Here is an 18,343-nt window from a genome sequence, read left to right as displayed (position 1 = left end):
GCAGTCACAAACTGAGGCCTTAAACTAAAGAAGAGTCTTGCCTAGTCCTAGTCCCCAAGGCTAAGTGTCACAGCCAGCAGGCTTTTCCTTTGGCAATCAACCTCACAGCTTCTTTCCTATCCTTCAGTAGTCATTTTCTGGCCAGTTGGCATCACAGTCATGCACTGGGAAGACATGTGAGGTGCAAGATCCAAGTTCTTTGAACATAATCCCAGGGCCTCATTCCCCATGGCCAGTGATGACACTGGTTTTGCTGGAGGTACAGCATCAACAGCCACAACTTCCCCAACACAGTAGCAGTATCAGGGTACTTGTCTGGCTCACCTTTTACAGGTCAATGCACACAGAGTCTTTCCTTCACCAAAAAGTCTTTTAAAACTCTTCCTAAAACTGCCCTCACTGGGTTTTGTGTCCATGTGCTGCAGGGGAGATGTGCAGTCTTGCACTGATCCCTGAGATGCTGCACATACAGTTTTACACCTCTTGCACAACACCTACAGAAAATAATACCTCTGCCACCATCAAGGTACGCGACATCTGATCAGTGAGGGTGTAACAGAAACTGCTAAGGGGTCATTCACATCCGATTTTCAGAAGTTTTTTAACAAAGTGCTACATTGACTGTAAGAAAAGAAAATAGAAGAATCTTCATGGTGAAGACGCAGCACACCAGGAAGATGTTCACCCTGTGGCAAAGAGTGCCAACTGTTTTCCTGTTGGTTTTTGACATTCATTCTTAGATTAGATGCAGGAAAGCTTAAGGTTGTTTAGCTTATGCTAAATTATCTTCACTCTCAGTGTGAAACTGTGTAATTTGTTGCACGATATAGTGTAGCACAAGGGCAGGTGTTTGCTCTTCAGAGCTCAGCCCAATCCCTTACTTTCATCAATCCAACCTAAGCAGTAAAGAAGAGGCAGTTGTCCACCACCTGAAATGCAACTATTATGTATTACAGCTTCCTTTACAGTCGACTTTAGAGTTTTATCAACAAGCCTAAGTCCTCTCTACAGTAGTGCCATGTCCGTATTAGCGCCTTTGCTGCAAAGAGTTGAAGTTGGGTCAGTTCAGTTCATTTACGCCTCTGTTAGCTCACTATGTACGATGGACTTGTTGGTGCAAATGATACACAAATGTATATAGCATTCATTTGAAGACTTAGATCTGAACTCATGGACTATTGGTATTTTCATGGTGTAGAATGGCCTAGCAATCTTCCAATTATGGAATAAACTATTGGAGCATTTATCATCATTGCATGGCTTCTTCCCAGTCTTTTTTTGTCATTAGGATATTCATACACATAATATTATTGGATATTGTCTGAAATTAGAGGATTAGTGTACCCAGTAACCATTGCTCACTTGTGCTTATTGTGATGCCTGTGAACATCAGCCTTTCTTCACAATCACTGAGGTGTGGTGAGAAATGGAGGAACACACAGGTAAATCAGGTAATCCAAGAGAATATCAAGAGTCTGGAAAAATTATCCGTACAGTTTCATAAGATATTGTATTCCTGTAAGAGGTAACAGATAAGATTTTTTAATCTGTTCAGTCACAACTGACTGACTGCATTCCTTCGAGTGGCCGGGACAGGGGAGAAGGCTGCTTGTTTCTCGTCTGGCTGCGGTGCACTGGGAGGGGTGAAAGGGTACAACTGCACAGGTCCAAGAGAAGATCAGTGGGAGCCAGTGCCCCTCGCACCTCTGCTAGCCATGAGTTCAGCCACAGATGCATACACCAAGTTTTCTTCCTCAGAAAACCTGATGAGAGACTATTATACTCTAACAAGTGCATTAAACAACATAAGACTACAAAAATCCTGTGATTTAAGGGTCAATGCCTTTTCTTTCTTGTAGTACTGGTCTTCACTTATGGGTTACTCTAGCGTTTCCTAACTCATTTGGTCCGGAGTCGCTTCATAGGGATCTAATACAGACAGACCAGAGGTCATGGAAGAGCTTTAGCTTGTGCTCTCCACACACAAGCTTTGCAGAGCAGCCATCTGGACGCATGGGAAGTTGGGGAGGGTTACGTTGCAGATTCCTTTGTCCTCTGTGCTATTGAAAGAGACTTTCTTCTTTTACTGTTCAATCTTGTGTTACCTGGAAGGGAAACCCTAGTTTCGGATGAAGCTGGCTTACTCCTCATTATCACTATTTTAATTCATTAACATTTCACAGCAGAACTATAAACCTTGTTGTGTGGCTGGATTTCAAACCTAGTTTCTCAACAGCTTGAAACGAATGTCGCATTTTTCTGAGCTTTTTGGCCCACCCTTAACTTCAGTATTTTCCCTCCCTCGACCCAAAGCAGCTGGAGCTTATATGATGCTATTTGATCACTGACTAAAGAAAAAGAGCATCGAGGCGAGAAACAATATTGAAACTTCTGGTATTCATGTCATCACTGATACTGCTGTAAAGTGTTGTTAGCAGCTATATAGATTTGCTTTCACAGAAGCAGATGCTTTGGTTTCTTTCCTCCTTGCATGAGTATGGAGGGCTCTTTATTCTCTTTCTGGTGTGATCAAGGGCTCTGAATAGGTCTACACAGAGCTGTTATAAGGCACCGAGAGAGTTATTAGGCTGATAGCCTAGACTGGCTGGCAAACACAGAAGAAAAACCCATCCCTCTGTACAGTAGTCAGCTGCCAGTCTTGAAGGGGCTTTCATGGTGTTCTTTCAACTACGTGGAAATTATCTGTTCTGCAAAATGGACTGTTCTCCTGAAGGATTAGGCAGCTTATAATTACCACATAATTTCCTCAAAGAAGAGCTGGCTCGCTGTTCCTTTTCATGCCATTAATGAGTTACTTGAGCCAAAAAGCACAGCTTGTAACTATGATTACATTAAAAACGCTTTGTGAAGATTCCTCTGATCTTCTCTAATAACAAAATAGACAAACTTTGACCTGGAAGGATGTCTTCAACAGTTGTCTAGTAAGTCTGCTTAACGCAGTGTGAATTTGCCACAGCTGCACTTCAGACAGATTTATGTGGCATGCTGTTGTTAGGTATGAGGTGTGCAATCATGCCTTCTTGATGTCCACAAAAGCCTAGATACTGACTTGTGCTGACAGATGAACTATTCTTACTGCTTGTTTCTCAGCCTGTTACTACTTACCTTTCTGAGGTGAGACTATACAGTCTGGTTTGATTGCCAGAGTTTAATTTGGAGAAACAAAGGACTACCAGGGCTCTATGAGGATTATCCCGGGCAAATACTATCAAAATAATATAGCAGAACTCATTAACACTTGTGAATTAATTATGATTGGTTTATACTCTTTTTCCAAGAACACATTTGTGTAGCTGCCTTTAGTTGTTACAAAGACTTGGACAAAGTTGTAAGTTTGCAGGTTTGTTTTCTCCTAAATGACAGCATTTAAAAATTTCTGTATTTATTAATATTGTGTCATCTATCACCATAAAAGCCATGCAGATAATTTATATAGCTTTTCCTGAGGGTATCTTTGTATTGTCTGACAGTTTTAACAACTTATTCCTCATGAACGTCTAGTTCCATGCTAACATGGATTGTGGAAGAAAAACCTGGAAGAGGGTCTTACACAATCACTGTCATGTGAACCCTTCAGTGGAAATTGAAGTACGAAAGTATGAATAGGAAAATCTTAAACTAATTTAAAAGCAAATCACAACAGTATTTTAACAACAGAATTAGAGAGACAAGGCTTTTGACACTTGAGATATCACCTGAAACTGATGAATTTTCTAGATATTTGATGAAATTTAGTCCTGATGGGAGTCTAATTTTCAGACACTGATGGCCTAAACCACACAGAATCACTAAATCTTTGTGAACGTCTTAATCTTAACATCCTAGTGGAAACAACTTTGGTGTTATGTTCACTGCTGCATCTGATTCATATCCATAACCTGTTTCTGTAGCTTTGGTATGGTAGCCACTTCTCTGACTGGCAGACTATTTTAAGCCTTCATCATCTATTTAACCAGAGATGGAGTGCATAATAATTCTGTTCTTTCCTTCTTCATCAAAGCACAAGAATCCAAAGCAAAAACAGGTGCAGTTTTGCTGGCATCAGGCTGCATTGAACTGTTTTTCACTAAGCTTCTGATTTTGAAAGGACAGATCATGAAAAATTAGTACAAATGAATGACTATTCCATCGCATGCATGAGAAAATCCTTCCATATTTAGGTACCCTTCAATTGCTGAAAGATCAAAATAGAGTGGCAATGAGAAGTGGTCATGGAGATCAGTTGAATCAAAGCTACGTGGACAAGCATCTAGGAAATAAGATGCAGCCAAAGTAAGAACAACAGAGATCCTCTGCTGTTTAAAGTACTTCTTGTCTAAATACAGAATGATTTGTCTGTTATTACCTCAAAGTTTTCTAAACTATGTTGCTGTTTGTCTCTCAAGAATAGTCACAGGACACCGTGAGATACAGTGTTAACACTATTTTTACCTTCTTTCTGAATGTGTTTCCATGAAAACAATTTCATTTTTGTCCCAAAAAGTCCTGGGACATAAACGCTCCTGCCATTTAATGTCCTTTCTAAAGGCAAAATCTCTGTAACTTCACAGGTTCTTTGAGTGGGTGAGCATATATCAGATATCAGGAGCTGAGGAATTAAAAGTGCTGAAAGAAACAACTTTAGGCTTGTACAACTGTACCTAGAAATGGTTTCACAAGGCTGATCTTTGGCCAGGAAATTGAAAGGAGTGGGAGAGGTGATGGGCTCTGTCAGACTCATCCATATGAGTTATAGGCCATGAAATTCAGCTCTGCTCCAGGGAACCGGTGGGAGGTCATTCATTGTTCACCAAAGCTTCTTTGATTATACAGAACTAGGCCTTTTTTGTAGCCATCTCAGTGGTTCTTCCTATGCTGACAGTTTTTTAACTTGAGTTTTCGGCACTTTAATATCCCTTGCTAATGTCACTGAACTTGATAAAAACTTTAATTATTGTTTCAGAGGACCAGAACTAAAATTATGTAGAGAACATTTAAAAACATCATTTTAGTTCTATTTCAAAGACAAAATTTCTGCAAAGCTTCAGTGAAATTTAAGTTTACACATTACTGATTTAAATGGAAATCCTTTTGCATGAATGATGTTCTTTACACTAAGATGCTGTGCATCTGTGATATGTGTTCGTTTTGTCTGGTACTCCTGTGCATTCTGGATAGTTATTTACACCCATATGACAAAGATGTAAAGAAAACTGTCTGATAAGAGATTTTGGATGGGTTAAGTGGCTTCATAAGATGCTAAACTCAGCCAAAGTGAGACTTACTATATTGCATCAGTAACAAAGGCTGATATCAGACAAATTGAGTGACAGAAAGTGCTGGCCAACCTGGCTGGAGTGAAAAGCAGATTCCTAATTTTCTTGTCAGCAATTCACAAATCATTCTGTAAGCAAGGGAAATAATGAAGCATGATTCTTGTCATCTTATCCCAAATTGTTCTATTCTCTATATTGTTCTATTCTTTATACTCATCAAGTTTGACTGAAATTTGACATTATATTGAAAGACTTTGGGCCAGGAAGGGGAGGATACTTAGCAGTAGGCAAACACAGTGAGAATATCTAATTGTTTACTTAAGAACTTCAGCTAAGAACCTCTTGGTACAACAGCATGAGCTGTCCAAGCACCAAAACACCTTTTGACTTAGAGCCTCACTGAGAACTTCTTGATTTATTACTTTGTTTAGTACTGAAATCTCTCACTATTCACTAAACCACAAAACAGAGTATCACCCAATCGCTTCATACACAAGAGCGTTTAGAAGCAGATGTGTCCTAGTACAAGTTTGATTTCTTTCCACAAATATCTTCTATTCCCTGCCACATGTTATGCTTCTGTTAGACAAGTGTGTCATGGGTTTTTTTGTAATATTGCAGATCTGTTTGTTTTTGCTTGTTTGTGAGTAAATTGCAAAAAAGTAGGTAATTTCTATATTTGAATTGTTTTTACATTAATTTGCTGACGTATTTTTGTATAGCAGTGCTTATAGGGACCCAGGATTTTCTGAAGTGTGTGAGAATACCAAACACTAAAATTCACCTGTGAAATTTTGCGTTCAACTATCACAACTTCCTTTGAATCTTTGAGGTACCCAGTGATAATGTTTACTAAAGGAAGGAGTGACAATGGAGGAGTCATTGGAATGATGCTTTCAGAAATGTAATTGGTCCTAATATGTACACTTTATCCTACTGTTATCAACAGAAGTGTAAAAAGAACAGTAAGCTAAGTACCTAGATGCAATTGTTACAATTGCATATCATTATAAAAATAAGAGGAAAATAGGCCTGTTTGAATAGTTTTATGATGCTTTTTGTAGTCCTGTCAGAAATGAAGTTGTTGCTGTCACATAGGAAGTAAGAATACAAAAATATTTTGGGAGATGAAATTGACAGAATTAGAGAAATTAATTCATATACTTAATACATTTCATGCCATAGAAGAAAATATCTTCTAGTTAGCTCTGCAAAATGTTGTCCCATGGAGACTTTCTCCAAATTTGCAGATAGAATTACCGATGTGCTGTTGTTTTCTGTATCTAGGTTGAAAAGATACTGTTTGTACTTCCAGTCTTATTTCTGACTTTCAAAGAGGTGACCGTGCCGTTGCTGTGGGAGAGGCATGTCCCTGCTTGGCCCTGAGCTGGGCAAATGGCTCCAGTCTCAGTTTTGGCAAGGTTTTACTGTATCACTCACAGAGAGGTCGCTTAAGTGGCTCTTCAACTTTTTGCTTTCATCTAGTGCTCTTTCTGTGATCTAAGAGCATGTTTTCAAAGCTACTGAGGTACCTGCAATTGAGTTGCAAGTAACTGCACACTGAAGTGCCTGTTTCTTAGCTCAGCTGAGACACTAGCCTCAAAATCTTCGTTCACTGATTCTGCAAGATATTGCTTTTCCTCTGCATTAAAATGATAGATCAGTGAGCAATTGCCTGCTGAGGTAGGACTGCAGCAGGAAAGAACACTCTATAAATCATACTAATGAATACACACAAATATTACACATAGAAAAGACACGTTTTGATGAGGAAAACAATGCCTATTAGATGCAGCCATTTGCTTATGTTTGCTTTGCACTCAGGATGCCTTATAAATCATTTTAGCCTGCAATGGTCTTCCTCAGGCAGTCTTCTTCCTCCGTCCCCATCCTTCCTCCAAAGTAACATCAATTTTACTGTCATATTTCAGCTCCTTTGATTGCATCCAGGCAACTGAGTAGCCAGATGATGAACTGAGGATCCATTCGGATAAAATTTAAAAATTACAGGCATCTATAACACACCTACACATTCAGAGATATCTACAGATTTGTATGTATCTGCACTTTAACAGTATGGAAGTAATGGTCATTCAGTGCTGCTTTCTGAATTAAACTCAGCAACTATATTTGCGAAATGTAAGCACTGTGTAATGTAGGTACAGAACACCCAAATAACATTCATAATTACTTAAACTGGAAAACTTGTTTGAGAAGTACACAGAAAACTGAAATCATGCAAAGTCTAAGCTACTGTTCTAAATGTCATATGTTTTAGTGTCACTTTAAATAATCTCATGGAGTTTACATGGATTTTAATACAAACTAAGATTACCAGCTTATCAAGAAAGTGGCAAAGCTTACCAAGATGACACTCAGGTGACTGAGTGAGATAGTAACAGCTGGACAGAAGAGTCAGTACTTTCCACTGGCAGATTCGTCTTCACAGCAAGCAAGGTACCTAAGTAAATTTATACAACATTCATGAACTGAAACCTATCATTGTATCTTCCATGAGCTTCATGCATTTTTATTCATACTACTTTTATCTCTTTCCTTCTCTTTTTAAAAAGGGATGTTATTTTTCTATCCAGAAAGTGCAACTGCACAGATGGACCATTTTTCAAGACATTGAAATGCCTTCATTTCTTTGCAGCTATATCTTTACATACACTCAAAAATTTGGGGTTTGCTGACCAGGGTACAGTGCTTCCGCCAAACAAGGAACCTGAAATAAATTAATTAGCCATTGTCTCATTCTCCTTCCTTCCAGCATTTCTAATCGGATGTCCTGCCTTCTTCATTTATTTGCCAAGTCAATGGCTTTCAACCGGCATACCTCTGGTGTGCGGAGGAAACAGACATAGGGATTCTCTAAAAGTAGCTAAGGAAATCCAGCCTGCTGCCAGTCTGCCTGTTCTCTATATAGGGTTGCACATCCCCACTGGAAGGCTGAAAAAGACTTTGAAAACTGCTAATCTAAGTTAATAAAATTTTGTTATTGCAAATAAAGTGGCACAGATTTCCTTTAAGCGTGAGAAATGCTCCACAAAATGAACCATTCCATTCTTCTCTTAGTTACTCCTTGATGAGTGCATTTCAGTGAGTTCATTACTGAAATCCTGATAACACCTGGAAAAGACAAACACATTTAACTGGAGATTGTACTCTGCTAGCCTCATGAGCAAGAGGTCGCTGAACTTTGAATAGATCGGATTTTTGAGGAGATGCAATTAAGAAACCAATTACATTCAATGAATGATAGCACGGGATTAACAACTTAAATGTGGAACATGGCTTTTTACGACTGGCAAAGTTCCTATCCTCCTTCATTTCAGAAAGATGGACTTGGCTTAGACATAATATGGATACAAGTATTCATTACGATTTTGATGGATTTGAAAAGCATCAGCTGAAGGTCCTCCACTTTCACACAGCAATATTAATTGGATTCAGCTGAAAGCTTCAGAATAGATAATATTAAACTATTTGACAAGTGTTCCTTCTAGGGGACTTACTATTGCATTTGTCTTAATTATTAATGTAAAAACCCTACAGAAGTAGAATACATTTTTTATTAAGACTAACTATAAGGAATCTGGGAATTCTTCAGCAGTTTCATATTAACTTCAGAAAGGAAATAATTAACTGAAAATTATTTTAAAGAAATATCTACATTTCCTCTATCATCAGAACTGATTGTGTCTTTTCTGTGTAATGCAAAAAGATTTGTGTCTGTAATAAAAAGACAGATGTACATCGGTTTTAGATGAAAAAGCAGCTGTACACAACCCCTCACTAACTAAAGGTATAGGCATTATCGTCAATGATATTTCAATGTATCCCATGAACAGTTAACTACATTTTCTTGTTACGTGCTGTCGTGGTTTTTGGACAGAGGGTCGAGACAAGAACAGAGAAGGAGCACCCACCAACCATGGTCCCGGGCAAAACATGACTCAGGCTTTCTTCTTAAAACAAAACAATTTATTAACAGTTACTAAACAAGAGACACAAGGGAATGAAACCGGTTACTTGAGAGGAGAAAGAGAAAACAAGGCCAGATCTTAAAACAACACCTCCCCACCCCCTATTTCCTTTCGTTCCTGGCTCTACCTCCCCCCCAGCGGCGCAGGGGGACAGGGAATGGGGGAGTGCAGGTCAGTTCATTCATGTTGTTAACATCCGCTCCTTTCTTAAAGGAGGAGGAATCTTTACACCATTTTTCCCTTGCTTCGGTGGATCCCCTACTCACGAGGAAAAAGTCCCCAAACTTTTCCAGCGTAAGTCCTGCCCGCAGGATTGCAATCCTTCCCCATGGATTGCACCAGTTCGGGCTTTACCAGTCTTGGCCTCTTAGGGAGCTGCTGCCACTCGCGTCGGCGTGGGTCGTCCCACGGACTCCAGATGCCTCCACAACCTCGTTGTGCATTCCATGCCCATTATTAACAGTACCTCGTCGTGCATCCCCTGCTCCATGACCTCTCCTGGGCTCAGGCATCTCTTCCCCGACGTGGGTTTCTCCACGGGCCACGAGTGGGTCTCTGCTCCGCTGGGTACACCCTGGCTGCAGGGGGGCCGCCTGCCATCTTCACACCGATTGCAAGGGAAACCTCAGCTCCAGTACACCTCCTCCTGCTCCATCTTGACTGACCCGGTCGTTGTGGTTGTTTTCTCTTAGATCTTAATCCTCTCTGGGGGAGCTCGGCCCGGCGGGCACCCCGGGAGCGAGGTGCTTCCCGAGCCCCCCATGCGGCTCCTCCGGCGCCATCTTGAGCACATGGCGCCGGCCTGGGCCCGGGCAGCTGCCCGGCCGGGAACCTGGAGCGAGGGCAGTGCCCTCCTGCCCTCTCCTCACTCCTGAGCGAAAAGACCTTTCCCCTCCCTTTGTCCCAACTTAAATAGGGCAATTCGCAGAGGCGCCGATTTGGCGCAACCCCCCGGGGGGGATGGGACTCAGATCTGGTGGCACAGGGAGCAAATCCCCTCCCCTGCCACCAGAACACCCCCCCCCTCCCCCCATCAAACTATCACACGTGCTTGGGGAGAGAAAATAGCTTTAACACAAAGGAAAAGACTATGCTCAGGAAATGCACAACATTTTCCAGCAGCACTGTTCACAAGACTCCATTGTGCCTTCTGTGTTTTTCAGATTTTTATCCTTTAGAGCATCAACACTATAGAACACAAGAACTTCGCAGTTACTGTAACGCTTGTGTCCCCAGTGTTAAGACAGGCACCTCAGCTTCCTACTGTGCAGGTGGAAAATTAGATACTTAAGAAATCAGCTGTTAGAAAGAGTGGTTTAAGTAGGGCAAGATAAAAAGCCCGTGCAGAGCAACTGTGAGATGAGAAGAGACAGGACTCATCCTTGCATACTGAAACATTTTAATTTGTGATGCCAACTGGTTCCTCAAAAGGGGCTTTGCAGATTCAGATGCTGAAATCTTTTGTGAGTTGTAGACACAAAAGAATCATGGAATAGCTGAAAGTTATACAATTCACAGCACAACATGAGTTTAAACTGGCTAAAAAGCGTTAATCACTATATTTAGAAGACTATCCCTAAAACTTTGAATTAAGAAAATATTATAGTAGTAGTTGGTTTTCCTTAAAAAAGTATTTGTTAGCATCTATTTGGGCTAGTACCTATTTCAGTTTTTTAGTGAGGAGAGTATGCTTTTCAAAACAGTGCCTAAGGTAGTTTGTAATTCTGCAGGAAAACCTTCTGGTTAGTGCCTTTTTGGATTACTTAAATTGTTTTCTTGGATGAGATTAATTTCTTGCAAAACTGATTCTAGTAATTGAATGCCATATGCCAATTTACGTATCTGTTACTATAACAATGAGACGTTTTGAGATGCTGAAGAACAGAGAAAAAAGCAAAGCTAATACAGACCCATTGGATTTTGTAATCATGCATCTTCAGCTTTCCAAGGAGAAACTACTCATCTTGTGCTGTTGTAGCCTAAGGCCAAAATTCACAAAGCCAGATGCATAGGTTAAGCTGCTAAATCTGTATTTATTCTCCCCCACAAAAGCAGTTTCATTTTCACCCTCACCTTCCAGCTTTAAAAGGTCATTTACTGCTCTCTTTAGCTCAGACATTTCAGGGTGGATTCACAATTTATGGTACTTAGCTTATCTTCGTTAATATAAGTGAGACTACACTAAATTTCAGTGCTTAGAACAGGTTATTGAATATACATTTGAGGTTAGATTCAGCCAATGAAAATACATCTTAACCTTAAGAAAAACTGGTATTATCCTTTCCAGCCTTTTTATGTATGTGTTTTCAGTGGAATGCATCTTTGGGTCAGGTGTGGCTTCTCTTTCAGCAAGCAAATATGCATTAGTTCAAACGGACAGTTGGCAAGTTTGCAAGTTGTATAAATATGTATAAGTTGTGTACACTAAGCTCCAGTTGTTTAAAACCAGTAACTTCATAACTGGACGAGAGGCAAGTACACCACATCAAGGTATACCTTGATATTACAGTTCTGCAATATATGCTATATTAGTATTGATAAAAATAACAAACATTTTCTTCATCACAAAAAAAAAAATCAAATCTGGAGTCAAGAGTCACAGTGATAAAACTTGCTGCAATCAAAGACATGAAGTGCAGACCCGTTTTTAGGTTTGGTACAAAGTGGCAAAGAAGCCTCACAGGTAAATTGAAATTATATTTTCATTAGTTTAGTGTGAGTTTTTTTATAGATAAACACAGGTGAATATATCCCTTTAATCTTGTGTGCCTGTAGAAGTGATTATTCTTCTCTGATAATTTTTCCACTGTAACTACCCGTTTTGCAGTTAAAGCAATCTGTTCTTGATCAGTTTGAAAATCTGGAATTCACATCTGAACTTAATCCATTTTATACAAAATGTAGAGTAATCTAACGCAGTGTTACATGTCAAAGGGAATTGTTCATTGATGCTGAATTAATATAGCTTCATCATGCTAAACTCTTTCCCTTCAGTACACACAGCACGTGTTATCTCCTTGAGCTGCTGTGACTACAGACAGGTTGACATGGCAGTTTTCAGACATAAAAGTCACAATGTAGAAATGGACCTTTCTGATATAAATAGATTTCAGTCAAAACCTCATGTAGCATCCTGACCCTCCTTCATTCAAGCCACTTCAAGCAGCTTGGAAAGTCTTTGCAGGCAGGCGCTACATATCAGCAATATGTAAGGGTGATTGGTCTGTGCATTGCTCCAAGAATAGCCATGGTTATGGGATGAGTTATTCATTTCCTAAAGTCTCTGAGAGTGAAAGTGCTTATTTACTTGGATGATATCTTGATTGCTTCAGAGTCATAAGTGTACCCCAAACTGCCTATTTCTGCCACAGTCCATCTGTTTAGGACCCTAAGGACTTTATTAAGTATAGAAAAATCTATATGACCCCTTCTTCTAAATCTGGCCTGCTGGGATTCACAGCGGATGCGTGAATGTTCACTTTTCAAAGAGGGAAGCCATTAGCAGCGCATGCTGTTCCGCTGCTTCTCTCACCGAGGTCGTTTCCATACTTAGGAAAGTTCATGGGGTTACCAGTAGCCCTGCTCCCTTCTGCTATTATGACCCCACTTGTTTTAACAGCTGAAAGGCAAGGGGAAAACAACGAGAAAGCATCTCTGCTCCCTCTTTCTTGTGACACGCATCTTTAGCAGAAGAGAGGGAAATCCGTCATCCTCCTGCATGCCACAGAGAACCTGAGTCAAAGGCTCAGGTGGCAAAATTTACATTTCTTACCAAGCAGATTTTGCAACTTTGTAGGGCTATGTTGTCTCAGCTCATGAGAAAGGCGGTGGTTTCCCAGGAAAGACCAATCTACATTGTCACAGAAACATATCTGATGTAGCATTCACATTTACTCATACTAACTGGAGGTTTAGCTAATCCCTATTTAAGCACTGCTCCTTTCCCCTGGACCTGTAACATGAGCTGAGATATACTGAACTGAGGGAGGCACCTGCAGCCACCACTGAGAGACAGAGCGTGTCCAAGCACCGAGAAACTGAGTACCTCAAACAGCAGGGCTCGTACTGTAGCTTTGTCTTTGGGGATTAAAGGTTAATCTCTTCCTGGAGCTCAGGCTGAAATTGGCACTGTGTGCTCGTTTCTCCCTCTCTCATCAGTTTGCTGGGAAAACTATCATGGAGTCACAGCTAAGACCAGACATATTCTAGTGTACAAAGAAGTTAATGGGGAGCATACCCTTTGTAATTAGGTTGTCCTTATTTCCAAGTATTATTAAAGCACAAGTATGTATTAGCTTCTAAATAACAAAAGCTATGCATTTGCAACAAGATACGAAATTGTGAATCTTGCATAATAGAGGCAGGCAATGTTATGTGTAAGTAACACAGATAGTGTTCATTTAAATCCACAATAATTGTGATATTAAACCTGAATGTAATCCTTATCTGAAATCCTTAAGGAAAAAAAAAAAAAAAAAACAAAAAGAAAAAAGAGAAATGAAAATCCAATTCTGTTTCACAGCTTTATTAGAGGCAGGAGTCGCTGTAAGGTTAGACACACCACAAAGGATATTAAGCACGATCCCTTTGAATATAACTGGAGAAATTAAAGTCATTGAAAGCGTGATGCGTGTCTATGATTCACAGTTCTAGTACGCTTATTTCTGGGCTGAAGGCAAGAGCATGTAAGAGCGGTGACGGCATAGTGTTGCAGGACAGCAGCCTAAGCATGCTGGGTCACTGGAGGGTTTGCTAGCCAGCATCTATCTTATGCCAAAGTGCTTCCTGCTGTGCCATTGCCACTACTGTCAGCTTTCTGACCAGATTAACCCTAGCTCTCATATGCTGACATGCTTATGCCATCTTATTATCCAGCCTGTTTAGGAGCATTTAGTCTTACAGTACAGCATACAGCCACTTATCACACTGTTTGAAATACCATACTTCAGCAGAAGCAATGTACCCGATCATCTCCTTGCTTTCAGTCCGTGGCAAATCTGAGATTAAAAAGTACAAGCTGAACCCCAAGTGGTCTTTATTGCAGAAGATCTTTATTTCTTGGCAGGTTAACAGGTGTGGTAAACACCCGAATGCATGTTTAATGGATGCCTAGAAATGTACCATGTCTCTGACACTATTACACAGTTTCCCATGAATGCTGAAAGCTTTTCCATGTTTCTATACTACTACATTGCAGTACTATATTTTGCAATATTGCCATACTATAAATGCCCAGTTGGTGCTGGCATTTTTTTAAGACTGAAAACATTTACAGGGTGTGAAGTTCTGGTAATCAGCACACTTGCTATGGGAAAAAGAAGCTATAATTTTCCGGTGATGGTCAAACATCGTTAAATGGTAGAAACATATTGCATGAGATCATGAAGCGGTTGAAGAACTTAAATAAATGGCACTTGTTTTCAGAGCAAAAAACTCTATACAGAGTCCCACCTGAATAGATGGTTTTAGATCATTAACTTAAATATCTGAAGGAGACTAAGCTTCATAAACTGGTACAATAACAGTCCTTCAGCACTTAATGCTCCCCACTTGTAAGTGCGTGCATGTAGCATACAAAGGGAGGATCCTGTTCTATTGAACAGAAGCTGGCAACAGAGTCATTAATCTGAAGAGGGCTTTGTGGACCATAGTGACTTTTCTTTGGTTTCCATAAATCTGCAGAGCCGTAACAGTGACAGAACTGTGAGGAGAATTGCAATATGCCTCTAGAGTTTTTCCAAGTAACACAATATATTGTAACTCTTTACAAATAAATTGAGTTTTTCACTGGGGATGGCATTTTTCCGTCTCTTTTCTATCATGAGAGATGGTAATAGCCTTTTATCATCTAGTGTAATAACAATATCAGAACATTTGAAACTCATCAATATTTGCCAATGCCTTTTCCTTCTGCATCACCTCTTCAGCCTTCTCATCTGTATATAGGCTTTGGCTGGAGAATTGCTTTGTTTAGTTGTACTACAGAGTTACAGAATTTTTTTTTTAGAGGGTTTTGATATTCAGCTGAACTGTGAGAGAGAGAAATCAGAGAGCAACTCTAGTAGCTCAGCTTCCAGACTTGAATTTCTTGTCCCACAAATCGCCTTGGACTTCAGCAGGAATAATTTCACACATCACTCACAATACTAACACCTTGGTTCTTTCAAAAGATAATAGTGCCAGGAAACAATGCCTCCTTTTCTGTCTTTCCTAAGTGTCCCAATTTAAAAGGAACACACCGACAATTAAGTGCCAGTGCATGAAGGTGCTTTATGAGATCTGTTTACCATACAGCAAACCACACAAGTGTACCCTCAGGATTAGGATGCAGGTTGGTTGCATTTGATGTGTACCCAGCAAACTGTCTGTCAGTGCCTATTCACAGTAAGATGCCTTGAATTATGCTAACAAATCTTGAAAATGTGTATTCTTAGCTAGAAGGGTGGACGTACAGTAATTTAAGTGAAGGATGTGGCACTAGTCTCCTGTGCTGGATGGTTTACAACCTAAATAACCTTCAGATACATATATCTTCGATTTTAAGCAGAAGTCAGTGGGGTGCCTATGTCTATACATGTTTGTTGAAATCAGAACAAGAAATAGATAAATACAGTACTTCTTGGAGACTCATTTTCTGTGGATTGGGAAAAAAGTCATCTGTTTCTTTATTGCCCACTGCTTTGGTGTGGGCAACCATATGAAATTATGTGCCCCATCTGGGAACTGGCCAGACATTCCTTGTGAAAGAAGCTGCAAAGACGGTCCAGGAGAAGACACATTCCTGCAGCAGATCCTGAAGCAAGGGATGGGAGAGCAGCCCCTGAGATTCTTTGGAAGTAGCCCTCCAAGAGCTGATGAAAGAGCTGTCTGGCCTAGGGATATAATATGGTTTTGTTACAGCAAAGAAACAGTTCCAGAAGGGACTTTAATTTGGTAGAAAAAAATCAAGAAAATGCACCAGCCAACTTCTGTGCAAGCAGAGGCAGCTGAGTCCAAGTATGTTTTTAAAACATCACACACGCACAGAGGATCCATCTATCAACACCTCACCAAGGTGGATCAGCACTTCAGCAGAAGCTCCCTCACTTGGCTTTTACTAGCGTGCAAATCAGCAAAACTGCGGCAGCTGACAGTGGATGCAAATCCAACTCGTGGCCTTTGCCTGAGGATTATTTCCTTGGGATTTGACCTGTCAAATGTCCTACTTCACACTTGGGACTCCCTGTTACTATGCTACTACTGCACAAGGAATTCATGCACTGCCAGTATAGACCCTGGCTTCTCTCTATCTCCAGGATCCTAGGATAAAATTTTCCTTTCCCTCCTAACCTGACTATTGTGTTTAAGAATAGGATGGATGATCTACTTAGCGATATGGTTTAATGGGGATTGTGGACGGTTGGACTCGATGATCTCCAAGGTCTTTTCCAACCTAGAAATCTATGAATATTTTGGGATTGCAGGGTCAGGAGGAGGCCAAATTATGAGGCATATGGGTCTGAAGGTTTCTGGAAAACTGCGGGAAGTCCCGTATTGTTGACCACTTCACCATTGCACAGCCAGATGAATGGAGATACAGAGGAGAGGTAAACTGTTTCCCTGTCCCATAGCCAACCAAAAGCAGATCGGACAAAGAGGGCTTAATAGGTCTTTGCCGACAGTACTTTCGATCATGAAGCTTCCTTTTAGTGCATGAAACATACACCCAAGGCTCAATAAAAGCTGTCCGTGTACTCTGTTAATCCAATAGCCGTGTAGGATCATTAAGTCCAGGCACTCCAAAGCTTTATGACCTTTTAATTTTGAAAGAGTTACTGAACATATGCTCAGTTCATGAATCTTTTAAAACATTAGTATATCAGTCATTTTTCTACAAAATGGGGACATACGAGTTATATTTCTTTCTTTCTATGGCTCTTATCAAAAAGGACCAAAAAAGCTTTCAATAATAACTGAGAGGAGACAATGAAGAATAGTGACCTCTTGGTCTCAGGGCATGGTCCTGTAGGTCAGGTTACAGTGAATTTTTATGGCTGTGTCAGTCTCATAAACCCCATAAAAATAGAAGTTTATGAAAGAAATGCTGACACCACCTTAACTCTAATGGCAGTAACATGGTGCTATAATTTTCTTTGCTAGTTAATCTCCTGGTACAGTAACCTGTGCTGCCCTGGGAAATTTTAAATCTCTTGAAGAAAGGGGAGTCAAGGGGAGGAGGGGCATGTTTTCTCTCATGGGTATAAAGAGAGCATAGAAAACTGAATTAATGTCGGGAACGATTTCACAAGCTCTTCAGAACACCTTAAACCATTTGTTTTCATGTGCTGAGATATGTAGCAGTAGTGTGCCTCATTCTGTGCCTTCTACTCCTACATTAATTTTATCGAGTTATTTCACTACATAGGCAACTGTAGATACAGCTCCTTCACCCACCCCCTTCTAATTTTTGTTCTGGTCATGTATCTCCTGAATGCCCAAGCTAAGCTTTTGCCGTGTAGGGTGGGTTTCTGGTTCCTTGTTCTTTCTTGAAAGTCCTCAACACGCATCTGTAATTCTCTTCATTGTGTGTTTGAAACACAGTTTTCTCATCTCTGTGGTGCACCAGGAGCTGACAGCTTTCAGCAGAGCGGCACCATCACTGGCCAAGAAGTACCAGGGCAGTGTCTCCTGCAGCTGCCATGCCTCGCGCAGGGGGTAGCACCTCTTTGACCCATAAAATAAGGTTTTCTGCCCATCCTTTACCCCTCTTACCCTCGTTAGACACAGAGAGTTTTCCTGCATGCAGAAGAGTGATTTATTTCTGCAACACACTGGAGGAAAACAGTCTAATGGACACATGCTCATCTGCAAAGTGGTCACAAAGCTGAAAGATAACCTTGGACTTCAGCTGGTCTACCGATTGTTCTATATTAATGACAAAGTTAACTTAATGACAAAGTTAAACCTGGTACAGAGGGTCCCCGCTGAATGCTTATGTGCTGAAGGTAGAATTTAGTTAAAGCAATATTGGCATTCTGCTTCAGCAGAGAAGTTCAGGGTTTGGGTTTTTTGTTATTGTTGTTATTTCCTGCATTGTTC

The sequence above is a fragment of the Tauraco erythrolophus genome, chromosome Z (assembly GCF_009769465.1).
Source record: "Tauraco erythrolophus isolate bTauEry1 chromosome Z, bTauEry1.pri, whole genome shotgun sequence".
In the NCBI taxonomy this organism is placed as follows: Eukaryota; Metazoa; Chordata; class Aves; order Musophagiformes; family Musophagidae; genus Tauraco; species Tauraco erythrolophus.
Note: the sequence above shows the minus strand (reverse complement) of the source record.